The sequence below is a fragment of the Peromyscus californicus genome, unplaced genomic scaffold (assembly GCF_007827085.1).
Source record: "Peromyscus californicus insignis strain IS unplaced genomic scaffold, ASM782708v3 Scaffold_15__1_contigs__length_86483966, whole genome shotgun sequence".
Taxonomy (NCBI): Eukaryota; Metazoa; Chordata; class Mammalia; order Rodentia; family Cricetidae; genus Peromyscus; species Peromyscus californicus.
Window position 1 is genome coordinate 80005127 of NW_026294447.1, and position 25129 is coordinate 80030255.

At 43.0% G+C, this 25129-nt stretch overlaps 1 protein-coding gene across 3 annotated transcripts in view; it reads left to right on the forward strand.

Moving 5' to 3' along the window:
• The window catches only part of Ppp2r5e (protein phosphatase 2 regulatory subunit B'epsilon), a 162643-nt gene that overhangs the window by 57486 nt on the left and 80028 nt on the right, over positions 1 to 25129 (forward strand). The gene's annotated exons all lie outside the window — the stretch shown is intronic.

Here is a 25129-nt window from a genome sequence, read left to right on the forward strand (position 1 = left end):
ATTTGAGAGAGTTCACTTAATTTAAAGGTATATACACCTTAACAGGCTTCATAGCTAGCAGGAGCTGAGTAGAGGAACAGGAAGAAAGAGCAGAGGGAAGGCTTGGAGCGAAGATATGAGAAAGCTCGGACATAGGGTACCCCCTTCCATCTATCCGATCGCTGGCAGAAGTTGCAAAGGTCCTGTAAAATATTAGGATTAAAGGGTGCCAGTCTGGCAATTTGGATTGATATCTAAGGGGTATTGGGACCAGATTTGACGGCAAAGGCAGTAAGTTAAGCCTTTAAGTCACGTGCTAGGTGTCGAGGTTTGTATGGTGGAAGGTGTAGTTCCCATGAGTGAGATAGAGAAATAAGATCCAAAGGCCTGAAGTTCCTGGGGTCCCAGGAATCCAGGGAGGATCAGATTGAATAAGAACAAGCTGTTCAGTAAGTCTGAGAGATACGTGGTTGCCTGGTACCAGGGCTTGTGGGCGGGGCCAAAAAGTGAGAAACCACGCCCAAGAGAGTAAGCCTCACTCATGGGAAATGGCCAGGGGTACGTGATGGCAACGAGGGTCAACCATATCCTTAAAGACTGTGGTTGGACGTTCCTTTGCCTCCAAGGACACCAGAGGGGTGCCTGACGCTCAATGGTAACTCCCATGGGTCTAGGGAAGGATAAGCCAACCTGGAGAAGGGAAATTTACCAAAACTTGCCAGTGTTGGGTGGAGGGCCCAGCGATTGGTTAGTGGGAAAGTGAGCCTGTTGCAGGTAGACCGCGTCCAGGGTTCCAGTGTGTCTCAAACTGCCGGTGGGCAGGAGGAGCCAGCAGGAGAGCCTGCCAGAGTCTACACCAATGTTGTAGCTTAAAGGTGAGGGAAGGCACGACCTTGGCGGCTTAGAGCCAAGGGGCACCAGAAAGTCACCCCATGCAACAGAGCTCACATGGGATGTTTATTGGAGGGTGGGGAGGCGGTGCAGAGACTGGCCTCTGGGTGAGAGGGTGGGGAGAGGCGCGGGGGAGGGGGTGCTTGCCTTTTATAAAGGGATGCAGTGCATGCATACAGGGAGTAGTTGATGACCTATCCTGTCAGGTCCCTGATAGTAGGTCAGTGCAAATGCCTGAATACTAACACTCGTACCTGGTCTCTTGAGTAGATGGGGCTAACAGGTTTCTGCACTAATGCCAGACTTAGTGCAGTGACCTGTGGGGTGGTAGGGAAGGAGGAGGCAGGAAAGCAGGAATGGCCAAGAAAGAACAAGCAACCAGCTGACCTTGCTTTTTGGCCAGAGACCCAGCAAGAGATGCATCTCTTAACTCCTCCCCAAACCAAAAAGAAGCACCAAACCCAAGACACCACCCTTTCCTTCCTGTGCATCTTCTTTGTCCAAATTGCTGACTTCTCTATGGCTAATTTCGCTCAGCTAGTCTCTGGCTCCGCCCCCAGATTCAAGGTGAACTTTATTAACAGGGTTAACTTTATTAATAGTCTCAGGATGTCACAATGTGCTCAAATATCCTGAAACAGTGCTGTTGGTAAACACTGTATAGGCTTTTACAGTGTGTATGAGTGGGTTACAGGCATGCAACCCAGAATATGAATAGTGGTACATCTACATAGTAGATATTTATTTGTGCATGCACATGTTTGTGTGTGTGACCTAAGAATAGAGAATGTTTGTTTTAGGATTTGTGAGATAACCTACTATTTGCACAAATGTTTCTACTCATGAGCACAGTTGTAAAAATAGTTTCCTAGTAGAAATGCTTTAAGAATCTGTGAAAAGAGGGGGAGGGAAGTTGAGTGGGTTTAGGAAGAGGGGTGCTATAACTGAATGTCATCAGGACAGTTCCTGAAGAAATGCCTCTGAGGACATTTCCATCGGAAATGTGGTCAGTGTGTGCACAGTCCCACAGGCAGTGACAGATTATTTCTTCCCTAGTACAGAATGGAAATACCTGATCCTTCCTTTGTATATAAATAAGGAAGGGGGGGTATTCGCATCTCATAGTTGCTAGTATGCTTTTTAAAATATGTGTGTGTGTGCACTCATGCATGCATGTGCATGTGTGAGAGAGAGAAGGGGTTGGGGGGCAGAGAGAGAACACACATGTATGGGAGTCTTTGTAGATTGGTTCTTCCTCTCAGACCATCAGGCTTGTGAAACAAGCATCTTCAGCCACTGAGCCATCTTGCTGGCCCCAGCATCAGCTTAGCACTCCAGATCCTTTATGAATCCGAGTGACATCTAGGCTAAACCTGCATAAAAGAAATGGATAACGTAAGCAAGATATGGGTAGCAGACACGTGTAATCCCAGCACTTAGGAAGTGGAGGCAGGAGGATCGGAAGATCAGGTTATCCTTGGGCTACATAATGAGTTGTAGGCCAGTCTACACTACATGAGATCCTGTCATAAAACTCAAAGCAGATCAAACCAGAAGTATTGTCAGAAGTGTGACCTCTGAGGTGAGTGAGGTAAGCAAACCTGCCAAGTGTTTTGTGGGCAGCTTTTTTTTTTTTTTTTTTTTTTTTTTTTGCTGCTTGGATTTCTTTTAAATTCAAAATAAATATTTAGTGTGTGTATATATGTATATATATATATATATATATATATGTTTATTGTGGCTCTTTGAAATATTAGACTATTAAAAAATGAAGGTTGCCGGGTGGTGGTGGCGCACGCCTTTAATCCCAGCACTCGGGAGGCAGAGCCAGGCGGATCTCTGTGAGTTCGAGGCCAGCCTGGGCTACCAAGTGAGTCCCAGGAAAGGCGCAAAGCTATACAGAGAAACCCTGTCTCGAGAAAAAAAAAAAAAAATGAAGGTTATTCCCTCTGTTTCTTTTACTGGTTGGAGAAAATTGTGAAAGAATTCCAAATAGTCTGTGTGTGCAAGGGAGCACAGTATAGAAGCTGCCGGTGTGACCACGTCACTGTATGGTTAAGGTTTTTATTGTGAATGAGAGAGAGTAGAGAGAAGCAACAGCAGGCTGGCCATGCCCAGGGTTGTCTGTGAGAGAAGGGAGAATAGTACACAGTGAAAGAGTAAGAGGCTGGCAAGAGTGTGGCAGTCCAGAGACTAGCAGGCTGTAAGGAAGGCCAGTAGCTGTGGGGAGGGAAGGGCCAGGGGACTTTTGTGGGGCCTTGGAAATGTATACCAAATACTTGTGAATAGGGACTGTGGAAGCCTGGAGACCACATGGGTTTTGATATGCAGCTACAGGTATATGCCAGTGGAGAGCTCTATGTCCCTTCTGCCAGAGGTAAGGGAAATGACTCCCTTTGGCAAATCAGATCCAGTTCCTGAGGAATGCTGGCTTTTATCTTGCCACCAGAAACCCTGGAGTCCAGCTTGATTTCATTTCTGGATATTTGGACATACTGAGACGTAACAGTCTGGGCCTGGATATACCCACTGGATCTGATCTTCCTGATTTTTGGAATAATTTCCCAGTACTTCTTTTGTCTTGAATTATAACTGTTGGTTTGTTTGTTTATTGCGCATGTGTGGTTCTGGAAATGGTCTGGAAGTGCACCATCTTGTGATTGTCTCATTCTGATGCTTTTGACTATTTGTGGGTGATAGATTCAATATGTACTTAACTTTTTTTTTTTTTGGAGGCAGGGTTTCTCTGTGTAGCCCCGGTTGTCCTGGAACTCGATTTGTAGACCAGGCTGGCTTTGAACTCACAGAGATCCACCTGCTTTTCGCTAGGATTAAAGGCATGCGCCACTACCGCTGGGCAAAAATAGTAGTGTTAATATCGACAAGTTCTTTATGGAAAAGGAAGTGGCTAGAGGTTCTTGTGCTCTTTATAATCTGTGTAATCCGGAGAGAGGGAGGGAAACTGTCCATGCATTCTGGTATGCTTGACTTCCCTTCATAGAGTCTTCAGTCTGCATCTCCAGGTTTAGTTTTTCTTCAATCCAGTTTTCCATTTCTAGCTACTGCTAGGCACTTCAAATTTAGCATGCCCTAAATTTCTTTAGGATCTTTTCATTTTAGGGAAAGGCAGTGTCTTCTCTTTTGTGGCCTAAGTGCCGTCTGTTTGGCCCCTAGCTGAGCCCTCCCTGCATGCCTGGCTCTCCCCACCCCCATCCTGGCTCTTCTTTGTTCTTTTCTTCCTATTGCAGAAGCCCCCAGGAAGTCTTTGCCCCCATGCTGCTGTGTCTGTAGTCACCTGTCACAGAAGCTGGTGGAATGTGCCATTGACTTCCTTTCTGTGGGTCTCCTACCGTTCCCACCGACTATAACCCCTTCCCAGCGAGGTGCTCCACACTGGATGTTTTGGATCCTCTTGGAAAGCCCTCCTTCCTCTTGTGCTTCACACCAGCTTCTTTGGCTCTTTGCATAGTTGGCTTAGATTATCGCCTCCCTGATAAAGAGTTGAGTGTCTCCTTATCCCTGATAAAGAGTTGAGTGTCTCCTTATCCCTGATAAAGAGTTGAGTGTCTCCTTATTCCTGATAAAGAGTTGAGTGTCGCCTTATTCCCACGGAGCTTTCTCCTCACCCAGTGTTTACTGCACTGATGTCATTATTATGTATTGAATTAACTGTTTCAAGCTGTGAGTCTGCTCCCATTTTCCCGTTACTCTGCCTTTTCTATCTCCACTGCTCATACCCTTTTGATGTTCAGCTCAGTGGTGTTCTTGATGCTTAGCTGTCTAAACTCTCCCTCTCTTTTGTTCATTGCTGTGTTGTTGGTGCCAAGAACACTGTGTAGGAATGAGAGAATACGTGCTTGGAAGTTCAGGGCCCAGTTCACAGTTGGCATTGAGGAAACTTAAGTGGTGATCCATAATTTTTTTTCTCAGTCTCTCTAGGGCCCTTTCTGTGCCCTTGTTAAATATTTAATAAATATAGTTAAATACTTTTTATGCATCTAGCTCAATTCCCTTTTTTCTTTCTTTTCTCTTTCTTTCTTTCTTTCTTTCTTTCCTTTTTCTTTCTTTCTTTCTTTCTTTCTTTCTTTCTTTCTTTCTTTCTTTCTCTCTCTCTCTCTCTCTGTTTCTTTCTCTCTTTCTCTCTCTTTCTCTCTTTCTCTTTCTCTCTTTCTCCCTTCCTTCCCTTCCTTCCTTCCTTCCTTCCTTCCTTCCTTCCTTCCTTCCTTCCTTTCTTTCTTTCTTTCTTTCTTTCTTTCTCTCTTCCTCTCTTTCTCTCTCTTCCTCCCTCCCTCCCTCCCTCCCTCCCTCCTCCCTCCCTCCCTCCCTCCCTCCCTCCCTCCCTTCCTTCCTTCCTTCCTTTCTTTCTTTTTGAGACAGGGTTTCTCTGTGTAGCTCTGGCTGTCCTGGAACTTGCCCTGTAGACCAAGCTGGCCTCAAACTCGTATATATACAGACACACATGGAGATACACATACACTAAATAAATGTAATAAAAAATACAGTGATCCTTTCAAATAGTTTACTTTTAATTATTTTGATTTTATCCTTTTAGATTTATTTTTATTATTTTATGTGTGTGAATGTTTTCCCTGCATGGGTGGGTATGTCGGAAAGTTAGAGGACAGTTGTAGTAGGAGTTGGTTTTCTCCTGTCATGTGGGTTCTGTGAATCAAGCTTAGGAAGGACCTCAAGTTTGGCAACAAGTGCCCTTTATGCACTGACCTTGCTGTCCTAGACATGGATGAAGTTGAGGCTCCACCCCTGGCCCACCTGTCTCCACCCCTTTAGCCCCTTTTATACGTGTGCCACCAAAGCCGTCGGAGCACTAGTGTTCACCCCGTCCGGAAACAAACGAAGTTCATCATCATTATCACATAGCTCAAACTGATCTAACAGTACTAACTAAACACTTTGATAAAGAGCGATAAAATATTAAGGTTTATGGAAATTGCTTCTTTTGAGATATGAGTAGGGCTTTGGCTTAAAAAAAGAGTTCTTTGTATCTGAATGGGTTTTGATTATCGGCACATGAGGGTTCAGCATCAATGTCTGCTCTTTAATTCTTTATTGTGATAGGCACTGGCAGACCTTACTCATGTATGTGAAAGACAGGAAGGGGAAATGTTCGTTATTGCAGTGTCGCATAGGCCCTGAACTTAGGTGAACAGTCTGTTGCCCAAAATTGTTTTTTGATGACAGCTGGACCTTGTGGTCGTTAATGTTTCTTGATGCTGGGGAGAAATACTACAAAGGTAGCCTGAGGGAAAAGAAGTTTATTTTGTCTCATGGTCCAATCCAGTGGTTCTCAACCTTCCTAATGCTGCGACCCTTGAATACAGTTCCTCATGTTGTGGGGACCTCCAACCATAAAATAACTTCATTGCTATTTCATAACTGAAATTTTGCTACAGTTATGAGTTGTAATGTAAATATCTTTGTTTTCCGATGGTCTTAAGTGACCCCCATGAAAGGGTCTTTGGATCCCAAAGGGGTTGAGGCCGACAGGTTGAGAACCAATGGTTTAGAGGTTGGGGAAGGTATGGCAGAGGACGCTTACAGTAGCTGGTCATAGCCTGTGGTCAGACAGAAAAAAGAGCTTGGGGCAGGAGTGGGGCTGAGCCGAAGGCCTTAGTGACTTGTTTGTCAGCTAGACCATGCTGCACTCCCTAAGATCCAGAACTTTCTGGAGTAGTGTCACCATCTGGGAAGTATGTGTGTGTGTGTGTGTGTGTGTGTGTGTGTGTGTGTGTGTGAGAGAGAGAGAGAGAGAGAGAGAGAGAGAGAGAGAGAGAGAGAGAGAGAGAGAGACCGAGACTTCAGATTAAACCAGTCCACACATTCTTTTTGGTATCGTTGAAAGCAGAGAAACTACGAGACTTGGGAACTAATTGGCTTTCTAGTTGTAAGCTGTTCGTTTTCTTAGCATTTATACCAGGATGTCAGCTGGCCCACTCTTTGATAGACAGGGGAGGATGTGAGCTCTGCTGAGGTTGGGGATCAGTGAGCAATATGTCTTCCTTGGTGTGTGTCTTCGTTGGAAAGTAGAGTAAGGAAGATTTTGAAAGGTTATCTGAAAAAGGAGGACTGAGCAGCTCAGAGCCAAGCAGGATTTCAGGCAGATGGAGTTTAGGAGGAAATCAGTGCCTTGGAGATGAATCTCCTTCCGGTTAAGTGTGGAACAGTCTTGGCAAAGCTTGGGAGTGGTTGGAGCTGACTGTGGGTGTGTCAGGGCTTGCTGCGGGATCCTTCTCTGCTTCTTGAGTATAAACATTTCCGGAACAAGCCTCTTGGCCTGTGGAAGGTGCTTCCACCCAGGCCTTCCCCTTTGAGCCTTGTTTGTTGTCTTTGACAGTATTAATACCATTTTCATTCCAGTACCTTAACAATTATTTCATTGAATTTGTTAAATAACAATTATTATATCAAAATCTGACCATTTTTGGCCTATTAAGTTGGAAATTCCATACAGTTGGACTTAATCTTGGACTATATGTATTGGTTTTATTCTCTGCCAGTTTCTTTTCACTAGTGTGAATGTAATTTGCTGGCTCAGAGACACTTGCTCAGGCTTTTCTATTCTCTGGGGCTGTCATTTCTAGGCAAGATTGGTCAGAAAGAATTTAATATGCTGACAGTACCGTGCTGGGTGCTGCCTAGACTGAGTTCAGTAGGCAGCCACTTGGTTTTATTGTAGCCGTCTCGGAAGCCAGTGCTGTGCTCATTCTCTGTTCTAAGGGTTCACTTAGCGAAGTGCTGAGTGAACAAATGAGCGTGTTCAGGGCTAGACAGGTGGAGCTGTCACCTTTATAACACCCAGGAGCTTCACTTAAAGAGCCCTGAGTGCAAGTCTGTTACGAAGCCAGGGAATGATGGACAGGAGACGGGTGTTGTTCTGCTCCCTTCAGTGAGACAAGAAGGACACACAGAGAAGTGAAGGGATTTACTCTGCTGTAGTGGTGAGTTAGAAGTGGAGGCAGATCTTGTGTGTTCTCAGTGTATACTCCAGATCTCAAACCAGGTATTGTCAAAGTGTGCTCGGGAAGGACAGGGCACAGCCCTTGCATAGCAAGCCCAAGGCCCTGGATTCACTCTCCAATGCCATAAGGCATCCACTGTGCTTTGGGGCTCCTGGAGGTGCCTGAGATGATATAGAAGTCTGTGAAATCACACTTTTTGTTTTTGTTTTTGTTTTTCGAGACAAGGTTTCTCTGTGTAGTTTTGGTGCCTGTCCTAGATCCTGTTCTGTAGACCAGGCTGGCCTCGAACTCACAGAGATCTGCCTAGCTCTGCCTTCCGAGTGCTGGGATTAAAGGCATGTGCCACCACCGCCCAAAATCACACTTTTTTATAACAATACAGACAATATAGTCTTTTATTTTCTAATGAGTATACTGTGGGATTTTCCAGAAGCCATTCAGTATAGCAGAAAATTAAGCCAGATACTTGAGCTTTCTAAATGAGCATTAAATTTACAAAAGTGTAAATTGATATAACTACTCTTACTAATTTGTTTTGAAAATACAGTTCCTATAAAACTTATATAAACTGTGGATATAGTGCAGTAGTAGTGTTCGCCTCATGGGTGCAAGGCCCTGGCTTCAATTTCCAGTACCACTTTATTTGCTTATTTATCAATTTAATTTTGGGGAGACAGTTTTAATTGTGTAGCCCTGGCTGGCCTGTAACTCGAACAGGTCCTGCCTCTGCTTCCTGAGTGCTGGGATTAAAGGTGTGATCCATGATACCCAGCAAGCACCATGATGATTTTAAGTGTATGGATGGGTAGCTGTTTTAGTTTGGATCTGGAGTAGTTCCCAAAGGCGTTCTGTGTGTGTTTTGTTTTTCTTGTTAGTTATTTCATGTCTGCGTGCTGAAGGTTTGGTTACCATCCTGTGGCAATGCTGGAAGATGGTGGAGCATTAGGAAGAAGGGTCTACAGAAGGGAGGGAGGTCACTGGCTGTGGACACTGGGAGAGGCTAGGAGAGCGTGTGCTCTCTTCTCTGCTCTGAAAAGAATAGATCTCTTCCACCATGCCCTGCCACTGTGTACACTGCTGCCACAGCCCGAAGCACACGAACCAAGTAGCCACAGACAACCTTTCTTCTTCTATTATCTCTGGTAATAAGAAAAAAAAAAACCTTTTTGTAAAAAAAGCTGAGAACCAGATCCAGGGCCTTGCACTTGCTGGTCAAGCACTCTACCACTGAGCTAAATCTCAACCTCTAAAATAATTTTTAAAGTTAAAATTTTTTCTTTATTTTGTGTGCATATGTGTATATGTATATGGGTGCAAGCATGCTGTAGTGGGACTGTGGAAGTCAGAGGACACCTTATGGGGGTTGATTCTTCTTTCTACCATATGTGTCTTAGAGCTAGAACTAAAGCCATCTGGCCTGGCAGCAGACACCTGTATCCACTGACATTGCCCTGGCCCTGTCTCAGGTAATTTGTCAGAGTGATGGGGAACTACTTAATACAAAATCCAGGCGATTTTGAGTTTACTTTCTAGATGTGTGTTTCCAGCTCTATCCTTTGTGGGTACCATGATTCTATTTTTCCTAGTCAATAAGAAATAGTCTGGTAGACATTTGTCATGGTTTTTAATACACTCCTGTATAACTCATTTAATTAATGTATTTCATCTTTATTGTGAAAAGCCAAATCACACAAAAATGGAAATAGCTCTCCCAGAAAATTTGTGATGGCACTTTTTTGGTTTTTAAAAATTTTTAGTAAAGAATTGATTTTTGCCTTCTACATGTGTGGGTATGCACACATACATGTGTGTGTGCGCGCGCGCACACACACACACACACACACATAACACGCGTACAGAAGTGCAAATGTAATCAGTATGAAACTGAAATGAAACAGTTGTACTCATTTCTGCTTCATTTTAAAAACTATGATGTGGCAACTCACTAAATTGCATTTTAAAAATGATGTAGGACATGCTGTTACAGTACACAGAGCAAAAAGTGCTGTGTAAAAGAAACTTTGGAAACTGGGTTGAGCATTAGTTTTCCCATTGATTACAGTTGCCATCTTTCATTGTTTTTTCTTTGCTTGCAATATTTGCCAGTGTCTCTGCTCAGCTCTACGCAAATGCCCAAGGCTGGTAAAGGTTGCTGACAGAAGGGAGGGTTAATGTTAACTGCCTATGAGTCACTTACAAAGATAGTGTAGGAGTATTAATATCAGTGACTGCCACATGCGGAATGCATGCGTGCTTCCTATTAAGCACTCTATATTCTCCTTGTTCCTTGCCACAGTTTGCTCTGAAATTGGTGTTCTTTTCCCCTTGGCTGAATACAGTGAAGCTGCCTTTAGTTCCCATGTTGTGGGGACCCCCAACCACAAAATTATTTTCATTGTTACTTCGTAACTGTAATTTTGCTACTGTTATGAATTGTAATGTAAATATTCGTGTTTTCCAATGGTTTCAGGTGACCCCTGTGAAAGGGGCATTCACCCCCACCCCTGTCCCTGTCCCCCAGTTGAGAACTGCTGCTTTAGTCAGCGGAGGGAACCAGGTTCTACAGTTCAGACTCAGATTGCTGTACGCGCTTGCTTTCTCCTGAACTGTGAAATTCGTTGCTGAATTGAACACCTGTGGGCCTCATTTGCCAAGGAGCTGAAGCTGTCATTTGATGTGTAGTATCTTAACTGAAAATAGTCTTGGGTCTAGTCTACAGGGCAGGTATATATACATTGTTAAAACTATTATTTGGTTTTCCCACTTTGTCCCTGATCAGTGATTTCAGCAGATGACCAACTATTAAGTGAAATAATTTATAGTTCTTTTCAGAATGATTATTTTTCCATTTAAGGTAAGAGAACAGTGTGGAGTGATTTGTTCATGTTTATGCTGAGAACAGTTGGGATTTACTGCTGTTGGTCCTACATGGATTTGTGGGTTTTCTAATTCCTTAGCCATTGATTGATTTAGAAACAGGGTTGACCTGAAACTCCTTATGTAGACCAGGCTGGCCTTGAACTCACAGATACCTTTCTGCCTCTTGTTTCCTGAGTGCTGAGATTGACAGGTCCAAAGCATTTTACCAAGAGCTTTTCCAGTAAGATACTGTATTATATAGACAAGAAACCCATAACCTTACGGCCACGCACTTGCAAAAGAACCTCCCTTAAATTGAGTCTGTGCATTTAAAGTATATAGATAAGGTATCTATAATGGTTTGAATGAGATTGGCCCTCATAGGCTCTATCTTTGAAAGTTGGGTTCCTAATTGGTGGATGGTTTAGGAAGGCTTAGGAGGCATGGCCTTGTTGGAGGTGTGTCATTGGAGGTGGGCTTTGAGGTTTCCAAAGCCCATCCCAGGCCCAGTCTCTCTGACTGCAACTTGTGGATCAGATGTGATCTGTCAGCTACTGCTCCAGAGCTGTGCCTGCCTGCTGCCATGATCCCCGCCATATGATCATGGGCTCACCCTCTGAAACAAACAAGCCCCCAATAAAGTGCTTTCTTTTCTAAGTTGCCTTGGTCATGGCGTCTCTTCCTGGTGTAAGAATAGTAACTAAGACGGTGTCCAAGTCCCCTTTCCTGCCTTACTTTATTCCTGCCTTCTCTGCCTCTGCTGCTTTACTGCGTGGTTTCCCTTCCTCCCTTCAAAATGAATCAGTAAAAACAATAGAAAAATTATTTTTAATAAACAGATTAAACTAAAACCTTTTGACAGGTATTTAATTTGGCCGTTCTTTTTAAAATTTATTGTTACTTCATTTTTTGAAATTTTGTGTATGAGTGTTTTGCCTATATGTATGTCTGTATACTCTGTGGGTGCCTGGTGCCCAAGAAGGCCAGAAGAGGGTGTTGGATCCTCTAGACTTACAGACAGTTGTGAGCTGCCATGTGGGTGCTGGGAACCAAACCTAGGTCCTTCGCAAGAGCAACCAGGGCTCCTACCTAACTTGGTCATTCTTTTTCAAAACTTACACTATGGGTCTTTTCCCTCTTCCCTTTTGCTTCTCTCTCTCTCTCTCTCTCTCTCTCTCTCTCTCTCTCTCTCTCTCTCTCTCTCTCTCTCGTTTTCATTTTATGATTATTGTGAAAACTGAGTGGTCCTGGTAGTAGTCAGTTGCTTAGGGAATGTTGTCATGTGCTCGATGTGGTCTTCAGGAACTTTCCTGAGCTCATTTCACCCGCTGATGGTGAGAACAAACAGGCTTTGGTGTTCTGTTTTTCTAACTGCTGCTGTGACCTGGGTAAAATGTTTGGTTTCTGTAACCTTACTTTCTCCATTTGTAAACTATGATATTAGGAAGTCATTCCTGGAAATGTTGCTTGACTCAATGTATACTAGCTGCTGTTGGCTTTTGTTACCAAGGCAAGTTGGCAGTTTCTGACATGTATTGAGAATACTCAGTAAGTGCTAGTTACTTAATAGTTCTACATTTAATGTTTGCTTTTAGATAGTGTATTGGGTGGGTTTGGCTGAGGTGGATGCCCCCCTCCCCTTCACACTTGCAATTCCCTTGTTTTAGCTTCCAGAATACTTCCAGGATTGCAGGTGTGAGTGTCCATGGCCAGCCTTCATTGTTACCTTAATGACAGTTGGCACTCAGTGACTGTGTGAGCTTGGGCATTATCATCCCTGGGTTTTTATTCTAACCATGTATAAAACAAAGTTATGAAACTGGTCTCTCTCTCTCCCTCCCTCCCTCCCTCCCTCCCTCCCTCCCTCCCTCCCTCCCTCCTTCCCTCCCTTTCTCCATCTCTCCCTCCCTCCCTCAGACATTTCTTTATTGTTTGTTTGTGGGTGTGTAAAGGTCAGAGGACAATTTTTTGTGTCTGTTCTGTCCTTCTATTATTGGGTCCCTTTTGTCAAACGACACTCCAGAGGCCTTCAAGGGTTTGAGCCAAGGTGCCCCATGGCAGGTGAGGGAGACATGCTATGCAGGCGTGGCAGCACGTGGTATGCTGCGGTGGAAAGTTACTCATACCATGCAGACACGGCATCCATGTGGAAAGTGTTATTGGGGGGAAGGGAGAAGGGAAGAGAGGGAAGAAGAAGAAGAGAAAAGGGAAGAAAGGAAGAGAGGAAGTGCGCACTACCTCAGAGAGAGGGAGAGGGAGAGAGGGAGAGAGGGAGAGAGGGAGGGAGGGAGGGAGGGAGGGAGGGAGGGAGAAGAGAAGAGAAGAGAGAGAAGAGGGAGGGTTTTTTTTTTCTTAAAGGGGACTTTACGTAAGATGATGTCAGGATCCTGGGCGGGTCTCCAAGGGGCGGCCAGAATGCTAACAGTCCTAGTGATGGACGAAGGTTGTCAGGCGTGGTGGCAGCAGCTTGACCTCTCCAGTCGTCTTCCTTCTGGTGTGGGTGTGTATTCATTTTTATGCTGTCTTAAGTTTAAATGGCAGCGATCCCCCCCCCATGTTTGCGCACGCACTCTTGTGCATGCGTGAGGAGCACAGATTGACATGAGGTGTTTTCTGTAGCTCACCACCTTATTTTTTTGAGACAGTGCCTTTCACTTGTGGCTTTGTTGGCCCGCCAGGGAGCTCCAGGGAGCCGCCCTAGCACTGAGATTACAGAAGTGGACTACTAAACTTGGCTTTTATGTGAATGCTGGGCATCAGAGCTCAGGTCCATGTGCTGCCTGGCAATTTTTTTCTGGTGTGTGTGTGTGTGTGTGTGTGTGTTAAATTTTTTAAAAAAATTATGTTTGTAGTATTAGAGCTTTAACGTAGGGCCTCATGTATTAAGAGGCAAGCACTCTACTGCTGGGCTGTCGGCCGTGCCCTCCAGGAATGGTTTCCTTATGAAATGCTGCAGATGGTGGTTACTTCATGTCTGTGATCTACATATTTAGTAGTTAATGTGGCCTTCATAAACGATATTCCTGGGAACAGCCCATTAGATTAAATGAGAGTTGATAGAAGAGTTAGTCCTTGTAAATAACCATTTTAAAATAGAGGAGATGTATTGGATATGTATGTATTTAAAAAATAAGACCAGTACTTTTGGTATAAATGATTCATCCTGTTCTTAATTTCAAAGTATTTGCGGACACTGGTCAGATATCATAATGTAACTTGTAGTGGGTAGCCTTAATAATTTCACCAATAGTAACTTCTTATTCGGTTATGTCTGCTTTTAATATGATCTTCCACATGACTTATCAGAGTTTTATGAGTTACTTTATAGGTATCAGTTGTTAGTAGGTTGGAAAGCACTTGAAATTGTAAGGAAACTTTAAAGTACCATGACTGCCAGCCACCATAATGATCTGTGTTTTCATGAAGGTAAACAGTAGAGTCACATAATAAATAAGCTGCAAAAATGGCTTCACAGTCAGACTGGTCCAGTAGGTCATAGGCTGCTTCTGAACTGTCAGCCATCTGGTGATGACTAGAGGTATCACTTGGCTAAATAGTTGAATCTGATTTGAGAAGTCTTAGTATTTGAACCAGCTCTAGCAGGGAAACCCCTTTATTAACGAATATAATAACTACATTTGCATAGAAGGCGGTGATCTTTGTGTAGCCCATAAAATATGTCTTAAATCAATCCCATTTACAATTTTGAATAAATTATTCATCCTTGGTGAACTTTACATTTCTCCACTGTAGAGAGATCAGACTCAGCCAGCGTAGTTTACATGGTTATTAGGAGTGTGAACGGCACAGTACATTTTGAGAATGCTCAAACTGCTGGGTCTTCTCTCGTGCTCTTTGTCATGCTCTTACCTCCTCATTCACACCAGGTGTCTTCTGTGCCTGTCCCATTCATGCCTCCCTTAACTCCTGTTACCAGCGGGGCAGGTTACCTATGTGGGTCTTCTTGACCTTAGGCTGTGCTGGTGATGACAGAGATTTGAACACTCAGGCTCACCCCCCTAAAACTTAGGTGGAACTGACTAATGTCAGGTGTTCCAGGACAAAATGAAACAAGGAGACACTTATTACCCTTCTGAAAAAGAATGTTGATGTCTTTGAAGCAAGCCAGTGTAGATGCAAAGGGAATGCTGGAAGGCAGAGAAGACAGACTTAACACAGCATAGTGGGATCCTTTAAACATTCAGAAGTCACAAGCTAGCTGGAGATTCTGGTCACCCTTGCATTTTGTCATTTTGTTTGGTTCAAAGAGGAAATAGTGACTGCATGCCTGCCTCAATCTGAATTGAAGTCTACCAAAAACATTAACTCTTACGAATGTGCCCCCATCCCAGTGTATGCTGTGGATTGTAGATTTAAAAAAATCCTAAAGACTGTCAGTTGTTCACATGACTCTTAGCAGAGGTGGAATAGTGTGTGTGGGTACCTTTCCAACTGTGTGTTGGCAGGGGAAGAACATTTCTGTGACTCTGTTTCCTATATGCAAAATAATATGACTCACAACAGTGTGGAGCAGAGGTAGAGTTAATACTCTGAGCTGCTTAGAATGGAGACTGCAGCACAGTAAATGCTTAGTAAGTTTTTACTATTATTATAGACACATGAAATGACTGGGAAAGAATGACTCATTCAGGATTTTCAGAAGCTGTTCTGAACCAGGAAATAACTCTTCAGAATAGGAATCTTTTTTTTCCCCTCTGTACCTGACCTGTCCTCGGTGACCCTTGTTTATTTTGCTTTCTCATTCAGTAGCAAATGCCTTTGACACTGTTTGTAATGTTCAAGATTAAAAGACTATGCCATTTCCAATAAGGACCAGTTTCTGAAACAGCCTGTTTGTCTGACCCCTCTGGATCCACGAGTCCTCTATGCATCAGGCATCTGGTTTCATCAGAAGTTTGAAGTACACATTTTTATATGCTTTCTGTATCCTAGTGAGCCTGGTACCTGGTGTATAGATTTAAGATACAAGAAGTTTTAAAATGTTGAAGAGTGTCACTTAAAACAGCCTCCCCTAGCTAGGTGGTGGTGGTGTATGCCTTTAATCCCAGCACTCAGGAGGTAGAGGCAGGCGGATCTCTGAGTTCAGCTCTCTGAGTTCGAGGCCAACCTGGTCTACAGAATAAGTTCCAGGAGAGTCAGGGCTACACAGAGAAACCCTGTTCGAACCCCCCCCCCCCCAAAAAAAAAAAAAAAAAAAGAAAGAGCAGTCTCCTCTGAGCTTGTTGCACTTGTGACCATTGTCAAGGGCGCTGTCATCTGTGTGCAGGGCTCTATAGCTGGAGTGCTTTAACTGCGTGGTGGGGCAAGAAGTGGCCCTGGGTGACGGCGGCTTTGCACGCCCCGACAGCTGGGTGATTTCACACACCTCCTCAGCACTGCTGCCCTTTCTCCATCCGAGTGAGAAGTTTATTTGGAAGTAATCTCAGTGACTTGTATTAATTAAGCTCTACATTATTTTATTTGAATGTGGCTTGAAAAAACTAGACACACCAAAAAAGGGAGGGAAAACTCTATGTACCAACAGGTTAGAAATCCTTGCTTTTTTATTTTCTTTGTGTGGTGCTGAGGATTTATGTGTATGGGCACGCTGCTGCTAAGCCATACCCTCAGAAACACATTTCAAATTTTCTATATTTGAGTACTGCATGAAATAGTTTATGCATTATATTGTCTTTTGTGAAATTCTTGAGCTGTCATTGAGAATTTCTCTTTTTTAGATTCATTTTGTTTATCAACAGTAATTTAGGAGCTAAAGTTTATTGAGCATTATATGTCTTCTAAACGGCTTCCATGTGTCCTTTTATTCACTGCCATATTTATAAGTAGTGCGTACAGGATAGGTGCAGTTCCTATGCCCACATTCATACATGAGGGAACAGAGGCACAGAGCCTCAGCTAAGCAAAGCTGACTTTGGGATCCAGGCAGTGTTAATTGTCACACTGTATTACCTACAGTTGCTCAGCAGGTACATGTGAAGCTGATTGGAATCCAGCTTTTCTAATTTCAGACTGGTTGGGCATGAACCACACAACCGCCTGGAAGAATGCAGAATGAGTTTACCCCCCCCCCCCAATTCTAATTTATCTGAAATCTTAAACATTTCTGTGACTTTTTTCCAGAGTTACAATGGGCAGACTTTTGAGATAGTGAACTTAGTTTCCCGTTTTAGCTTTATGTTGACTGTGTTCAATCATACGGGCTCAAATTTCCCGCACTTCATTTGGCTCATAAACAGTAATATGTTACCCGAAAGGGAAAGTTGTTTCCAGGGTAACAGAAGAGGAAATGTTTGAACTACTCAGTGACATGTTTAGTTAAGCCCTAGGGTCTGACATTGAACATAGAAATGCTGAATTTAGGAAAACCTGGGTCTTAGAAATGCATCATCAGCGTGCCTAGCTCAAGACTCCAGTGCCTCTGTCTGTCCTCAGGAAGCCAGTAGCAAAGAAGGGACTTGGGTATGTATATCCAAGCCAAAGCTAATATCACATCTGAACTGTTGAATATATTAAAATGCCTTTCTGTTCTGAAAGTGCTTTCCAGGCACTTTCCTGCCCTTTTAAGAATCTCTGTGTTTCTGCTCTCCACAGTTTGATTTTAGAGTTGTACAGTCACATGCTGTTTACATACATATTGAAATACATATATTTAATTTCTCTGTTTGAATAATAGTGCTTTTGTACTACAAATACTGGGATTTCAAGTGGATAGTATTTCTCTTAGCAGATTATTTCAAATTGGAATTTTGGACTTGCTCAACTAATGTATGGCTTTACATTTGTATTTAATGCATGTTAAATAATAGCCATCCTATGAAGCACAGGGTAGCTCCATAATCAGGGCCTGTATTACATGCGGTCACTAGGTTTTATTGCTCAGATTATGACTTTAATTATAAATGTAAGCTTTGGTACTTTGGGGATTAGAGGTCATTCCACTCTTAGTGCTGTGTCACTTTTAAGAGCTTAAGGTCTAATATTTAAAACTCCCCGCTGATGAGCATCTCTGAGCTGGCATTTTAACATTAGATTGATGCTGTGTGTTTTCTTTTGGTATTCTAAATCAGATTTTAAAAGTTGATGGGGTCTATGAGTAGTTTGGACTATATGTTGTAAATTAACAGCTCAGTCATCCATCTGGCCACCCTTCTGTCTGTCTGCCTTTACATCCTCCCCCTCCTCATTGTTTCTAACCTCATATTCTAAGAACAGCCACAGGTTCATCTCATTCTGAAATGATTCACAATGATGTTAATCCTCAAAACAATGGAAGCGCTTAGGCCATTTTTATCCCTTGTAGAAGTAATCTTCTGAGAAAAGGTCCTCAATCAATGGAAATGGTTGAAAATAATGTGTAACAGTAAGTGCTTCCTGCAAACCTTATATCTGGTCTTTTCTTTACCTTACAGTTGTGACATATGTAAAAGTAATCTTTGAAGTTTTGGTTGCTTATACTTTTGGGTGAAAGATTGGGCTTCAGTCACACACATCCAAGAAATGTGATGTGCTCATTCCTGTGTTGTGTGCTTGTGATCTGTTGTTTGTCTTAAAGACAACTGTGGAAGAGAAGACAGACTATGACTGGGTATGTGTACAAAGAGATAACATTTGGTGTCTGATAGTACTCGAATACAATACTAACAAAATTTTAATATTTCTAGAAATATTTGAGATTTATTTTTAAAGTGTTTTAACAATAATTTTGAAGTTATGTTAAAATACAAGGAATTCCTGATAGGAATAATCATAAAAGCTATAAAGTAGAAAGTTTGCTCTCTTTTGTGTCTCATGGATACTTGATAAGTTTTTGTCAAAGGAATTTTTTTTTTTCAAAAAGCACTTCTAGTTTTGTAGACGGCCTTTCATTTCATCCTCACTCAACCTTGTAAAGTTTATTTTCTCTATTTTACAGAGAAGGAAACTAAGCCCAGTATTACTTAGTAAACAGTAAAGACTCTAATCCCTAACTGAGGTCTAGGACAGAACCCTCACATTGTCTCTGAGGCCCAAGGTGACCTGCAGCCATCCACTCCTTGTTCTTCCGTCCTGTCTCCCCCACTTCCCACTGCAGTCATGTGCTTGGTTTCCCTCTGGTTCCTCTGCCTGCTCCTTCCTGCCAGAGGGCCCTGCATTTGCTGTTCCTTTGAGGGGCACGCTTTCTTGCAGACATCTTTGCTGGTCTCCTGTACCTCCTTTGAGCATTCTTTCTCAAATCTCTCTCTCTCTCTCTCTCTCTCTGTCTGTCTCTGTCTCTCTCTCTCTCTCTCTCTCTCTCTCTCTCTCTCTCTCTCTCTCTCTCTCTCTCTCTCTCTCTCGTTTTTTCAAGACAGGATTTCTCTGTGTAACATTCCTGGCTGTCTTGGAACTTGCTTTGTACACCATGCTGGCCTAGAACTCACAGATGCCTGCCCAAAGCATGCACCACCAAGCCTCCAAGCCTGGCTTCAAGTTTCTCTTTTCAGGTGAATGCTGTGCTCAGAACTGTACCTCCCAGTTCTAGCATATGTAGTCTGCCTTGCCTTGTGCACTATTACCTCCAGAGCATGTTCTATATAATATAATAGACGTATTTATTATTTTTAGTTGTCCCCTTTCCCTGACTCCTCTGGAATGTACTAGTTAGGAATTTCTACAAGATCTCTAGCCTGGATCTTGAAGAGATCTGCCTGGTTCTGCCTCCCAGGTACTGGGATTAAAGGCGTGCGCTGGCATGCAGGGCTCAGGTTAGGACTTCTGTGTCTGCAATATCCCTCGGCAGGTGTCAGTGACTATTTGATGAGCGGGTGAATGAATGGGTACAAAGGTCATATCCCTTACATAGGTGTTGTGCCGCCAGGCCAGACCTTCTCCGTGGATTCGGAGATGGAACTTGAGTCTTCACACTTGCATTGCAAGCCATTTCCTTAGCCCATTGTTGAGTCTGTTTTTGATTTTAAAAATTATTCTTTTTATTTTTGGTGTATGTTTTGTAGTTGTGTATGAATGTGTATTTTATGCATGCTTGCTACCTGATGAGGCCAAGAGGTATCAGGTCCCATAGAACTGGAGGTACAATGAGCCACCACGTGGATGCTGGGAATCAAACCTGGGTCCCTTGCAAGTAGCAAGTGCTCAAAACTGCTGAGCCATCTCTCCAACCCCACCTCCATTATTTAGTCTTAAAAGTCATCTAGGTTTTAGACTTTTGAATGCAGTTTTAGAAAACGAGGCAGGTATCTTACTGGAGGTTAATAGGAAGAAACAGTTCAAAGACATTTTTTTTTCATGTAAGCTGGCTTTCTCTACTTTCACATTCATAAATGCTATGTCATTAAAAATTAACATAGGTTTAAAATTTGTGCTTCAGGACTACACATTAAAATAGTTTTTTTTCTATTAAATATGTTATTTATATTTTTCCTCTGTTCGTCAGTACAATTTTCTTCTAGAGGGATACAATTTTAAGTTAAAATTGATTTACACAAGGAAATAAAATTCAGTATGTATACTTAAACCTGGCTAGCCACCTCACCCCAGGGATCCCCCGTCTCTGCCTCCTCCTGTGTGCTGGGAATCCCAGCAACTGTTGGGTCTGCCAAGCTTTTGTATGGATTCTGGGGATCCCAGCACCAGTTTTCCTGCTTGCACGACAAGTGCTTTCTCCACTGAGCCCTGCCTGCAGCTCAGCAAGCTCCAGGAATTCCACCTATGCGAAATGCTATTGGTGCCTCCGTCCTTGGAAATAGGCCCTCAGGAAATGAATTAATAATAGAGATACTAACCTTGGAAGTCAGGGGCTTTGGCGGCTTCTGTCCTGTGGTGAGTTGGTAACAGGAAAGTAATTTATACTTATAATTAGGGGTTGAAGAACTTACCAGTATTTCATTTCTTGGGCCGTCAAGCTTCAGTAATTACCTTGACATTAAAAGGTAAAGCTTATAAAGTGTTGGAAACAGAAATATTCATCAGTTGTGTGTGTGTGTGTGTGTGTGTGTGTGTGTGTGTGTGTGTGTGTCTCCCTCCGTCGACTTGTGTCTGCATCTACTTCTTTTCTGTTTATTCTGTTGCAAATATAGTGTCAGAGCAACACAAAAGCCTCAGATCAGGATTTTGCTGCCCAGGCTACTCTAGTGTGTGGTTCCGGTAGTGTGGTTCTGGTAGTGACCTTTGCGTTTTGTTTATAACTTAGACCACATGTATTGGCTTTGGGGAGGGAAACTGAAGAGCTCCAGGAGAGAGTAATAGTAAACACACCCTGATTATCTAAACTGGGGGCAGTGGAGGGGGTAAATAATGTTATTATTGAAAAATTAAGTTTAATCATCTGTATTATTCATTTGTTTATGACTAGTTGTATGCTTTTCAGTTTAAAACATACTGCTATTTGAAGGCAGGTCAATATATTATTGTTTACTTTTAGATTACAACTCTTCTTAAAGAATTCACTAATCATGGTAGTGAACAAATCTTTTTAGTCCCAGTGATGATGACTGTTGTTAGTTCCTACTATTTATCACAGTCATCACCATCATCACCACCACTACCTTGGTTGGCACCACCTCCACCATCATCATCACCATTATGGGCCCTGGGATAAGACTGTTTGTTTGTGGGGGTGGGGGGCAGGTAGGAACTGAGCTCTTATTGGCATATGACTTGACTGTTTTGGACATCAGTTTCTTCAACTGAAATAGTGGTAGTGGCTGCTCACAGGACATTCTAGGGGTTAAGAGGGGTGATGCATGTTAGAAGCTTAATGTGTGCTTTGTAACAGTAAATGTTCTTTTTACTGTGCTGGTCCCTCCCTTGTGTCTGGACAATTCAGTATTGGCCCTTTTAGTTTTCCTGTGCTGATTGATAGCCTTGTGCTCAAGGTTTTGGTAGTGTTGTATGTCTTACACATAAGACATTCTATAAACTAAGTTTTGAGGCTATATAGAAAGTAGGCACTAGTAATCAACCAAGTGTTGTGAAAGCTTCCTACTAGATTGGCAAGAGTTCTGAAAGCCGCCAACTCTACATTCAGCTTTTACGACCGAGGCCAAGAAGAAATGCTTTCACTCTTATAGATGTTTTTCAGGGTCCTTCCTTAGCTTAAGAGACAAAGTTTTCACTGCTGGCTTAAACAAACAGAAAGAAAAGGGATTTTGGAGGTGGAGGGGATAAAAGGATTTTAAAGCTCTTGCTTTAACCACAGTGGTTTTCAGCCTTGGCTACACACAGTGAAATCATCTGAAATGCTTCTTATGAAATGAAAATGACTAGCAGTAGAAATGATATGGCACCCACTACCATCTCCATCAACAGCAAGTTTGAATACACAGTAAATTGGAGGTGAAGAATGCAGTACTTTAGTTACCAATCTGGTTTTAGATTACAGTCTTTGTTATTTTGTACAGTGAAGTATCTTTTTTTTTTTGGTTTTTTGAGATAGTGTTTTCTATGTAGCTTTGGCGCCTTTCTTGGAACTCACTCTTTAGCCCAGGCAGGCCTGGAACCCACAGAGATCCGCCTGCCTCTGCCTCCCGAGTGCTGGGATTAAAGGCGTGCGCCACCACCGCCCAGCACAGTGAAGTTGCTTGAATGATCATGTTATATTTGGCTCTAGTTCCTAAAACCGAAAGCCTAATTTTATTATTTAATTCATTACAAAAATTGATAGTTGTCTTCTTTTGATGAAATATTGTTGGCTGTTTGTGACTTATTAGATCAAAAGTAATTCTTAATGAAAGCATTCATAATTCTTTCTAGGTTTCCTGAAATACTTGCTATACAAAGAAAGTGCTGCCTGGGTCTGTGTTCAGAGGTAACATTGGTGAAAACGATTTGGACAGACCCAAAGGGCAATCAGCTAGGCATTTTACCACATGCTCTAATGCACTTTTTGTATTAGACTTTTAGGGCTAAATAGCCTTAATGCTTTGTGGGAAGCATCTTCTTAGAACCGAGACATTATTTCTAGGTTTCTCTAAGTATAGGCTCATGTGCCTTCGACAAGGAAAAGTCTCACTGATTTTGTTGAGAGTCGTCAAGGGTTGTCAGGAAAATTGATAGTATACATACATGGTCAGGGGATTGCTCATCCTAAAGCAGAGTTCAAAAGTAGGGTGGAGGGGTCAGATACTGCAGACTGTGTCATGCCTGGTCTGTGCTGGACCTTACTTTTTATTTTATTACCTGTCTGTCCTTCCATCCATCTGTTGATCCAAGACAGAGTCTCATATATCCAAGGCTAGCCTTGAACTGGATATGTAACTGAGGATGACCTTGAACTCCTCATTCTTTGTCTCTCTAGGCTAGGATAGGGAGAGTGGCTATGGCTGTTAATAACCATGGATCTGAATTTGCTCTCTCTTCTTGAATGTTGTGGTCACTTTTCCATTACATGTCGTGCCTGTAGTTTCTAAATTACCTGTGTGTGCACACCGTAGGAGACTGGACATTTTCTTTAGCTTGTTGATGGGATGGCAGCTGATGGGGAGATGGATGCTGTGAGATGGTGATAGACATATGGAGCAGCATCTACTGCTCCAAAGGAAAGAGGAAGGCAGTGTGCTGTAACTTTGCTACTCACTGCAGTGTCGTCTTCATAAGAACTTCAGGAGGTGGGCTTAACTCCAGTGGCCTTCTGGATTGCTGGAACCTGATCTGGTGGGACCTCACCACACTGTAGTAACTGGACCAGTTTGTTCTCCCCTTTAAGCTCTGGCATTGGTCAGGAGAGTCATTGTGCTAATGACCTTCATGCTGTTATACAACTACTTATCAATTTCTTGTTATTTATGGTTATGATTCCCCGGAGCTCTCTGTGGGGCAGGATAGTTTTTGTAGGCCAAAGGATTCCATTGGAAAATAGTGACAGATCTATTGACTGCCTGCTTGGGATTCTAAGATGACCTTAAATTTTTAATATTTTACATTTATTTCTAAAGGTCTAGTATTTTCCTCCAATTTTAAGCTACTTCAGAAGTGTTTAGATGTTCAGGTGATTTGGATTTGGGAAGTGGTGGCAACTGTTGCTTACACATCATGGCCAGAATGTACTGGCTGTGTGCATGCTACCTTCTTTTTGTGATTTAGAAGATTTTCCTCTTTTCAAGTGCAGGGGAGCAGGGTACCTAGTTCTCCTTCCCTCCCTCCTCACCCTTCCTCCCTTCCTCTTAAATTTATTTATTTTTATTTTATGTGTATTGGTGTTTTGCCTGCATGCATGTCTGTCTGTGTGAGGGTGTCGGATCCCTTGGAACTGGAGATACAGACAGTGGCAAGCTGCCATGTGAGTGCTGAGAATTGAACCTGGGTCCTCTGGAAGAGCAGCCAGTGCTCCTAACTACTGAGCCATCTCTTCAGCCCCTCTCCTCCCTTTCAAATAAATGTTTCTTGAAAGAGTATATTTGCTTTTGAAGTGGTCCATAGATATTAAACTTGTGCTTCGTTGAAATCTCGTGAACTACACAGCACTCCTCTGGTCCTTGTTCAGTCCTGTCTTTCACAATCCGTCAGGACTAGGGCCATGAGGACATGGTGATTGGGGCAGCACAGCTCTGGAGTGTAGTCCCAGGGCTAGTCCATACAGGAAGAGCCCCTCACTTGGACCATTCCTTCCACTCTCCACCACCACCAAGAGGAGAGGGATGACACGGGGCAAGAGAAAGGGAGACAGACATACTTTGTCCACAGTTCCCAGGCTCTTGTGAATGCTTGGGTTCATGTTATCCTGGCTCAGCCTTCCTGTAGTTAGAAGCATTCCTGGCTCTTCAACTGATTCTGTAGCTCGTTCTTGGATTGTGATGGGAAAAATGTTTTCAGCTGTTACTACAAAAATTGTTTAAGGACACCCCCGCATCTTGTGGTCTGTCCTGACTGCTTAAGTTCTTTAATGAAGGGAGGCCCTCTTAGGAGAATTTAATCTGTGATAAAGGATAAAGAATAGAAAGCAAAGCCTTTGCTCTGCCTGGGAAGCTCTGGAGGCAGCTCAAGGAGGAGCCCAGTGTGCTACTTCATGAATGGGGGCGTGCTGGAGTTTGTGGTTCTCTCTGCTTCTGCCGGCCGCTGCCTTTGCACGCACCCTATTTCTGCACTGTAGTCTTTAGCCTTTCCGTGTGTCTGAATACTGCATGGTGTAGAGGAGTCCAGGCTCTGGAACCACACAGCCTGGGTTTGAATCATGTCTCCACTGTTTATTAGCTGTGTGATTCTGGGTAAGATACTGAATTTCTCTGTCTTGATTTACTCATGTAGTAAATTGAAAATAACACCCATTCATGTACATTGTTGTAGAGATTAAATGAGAATTAGTGTGTCTGAGTGCTTAGACTTGAACACAGAGTACCCAGCCCATCCAATAAGTATAAGTAAGTTGTTATTGTTCCAACTAGTGAGTAGATGGCCTGCTTCAGATTTGTCTGCCATGCGTCAGTTCT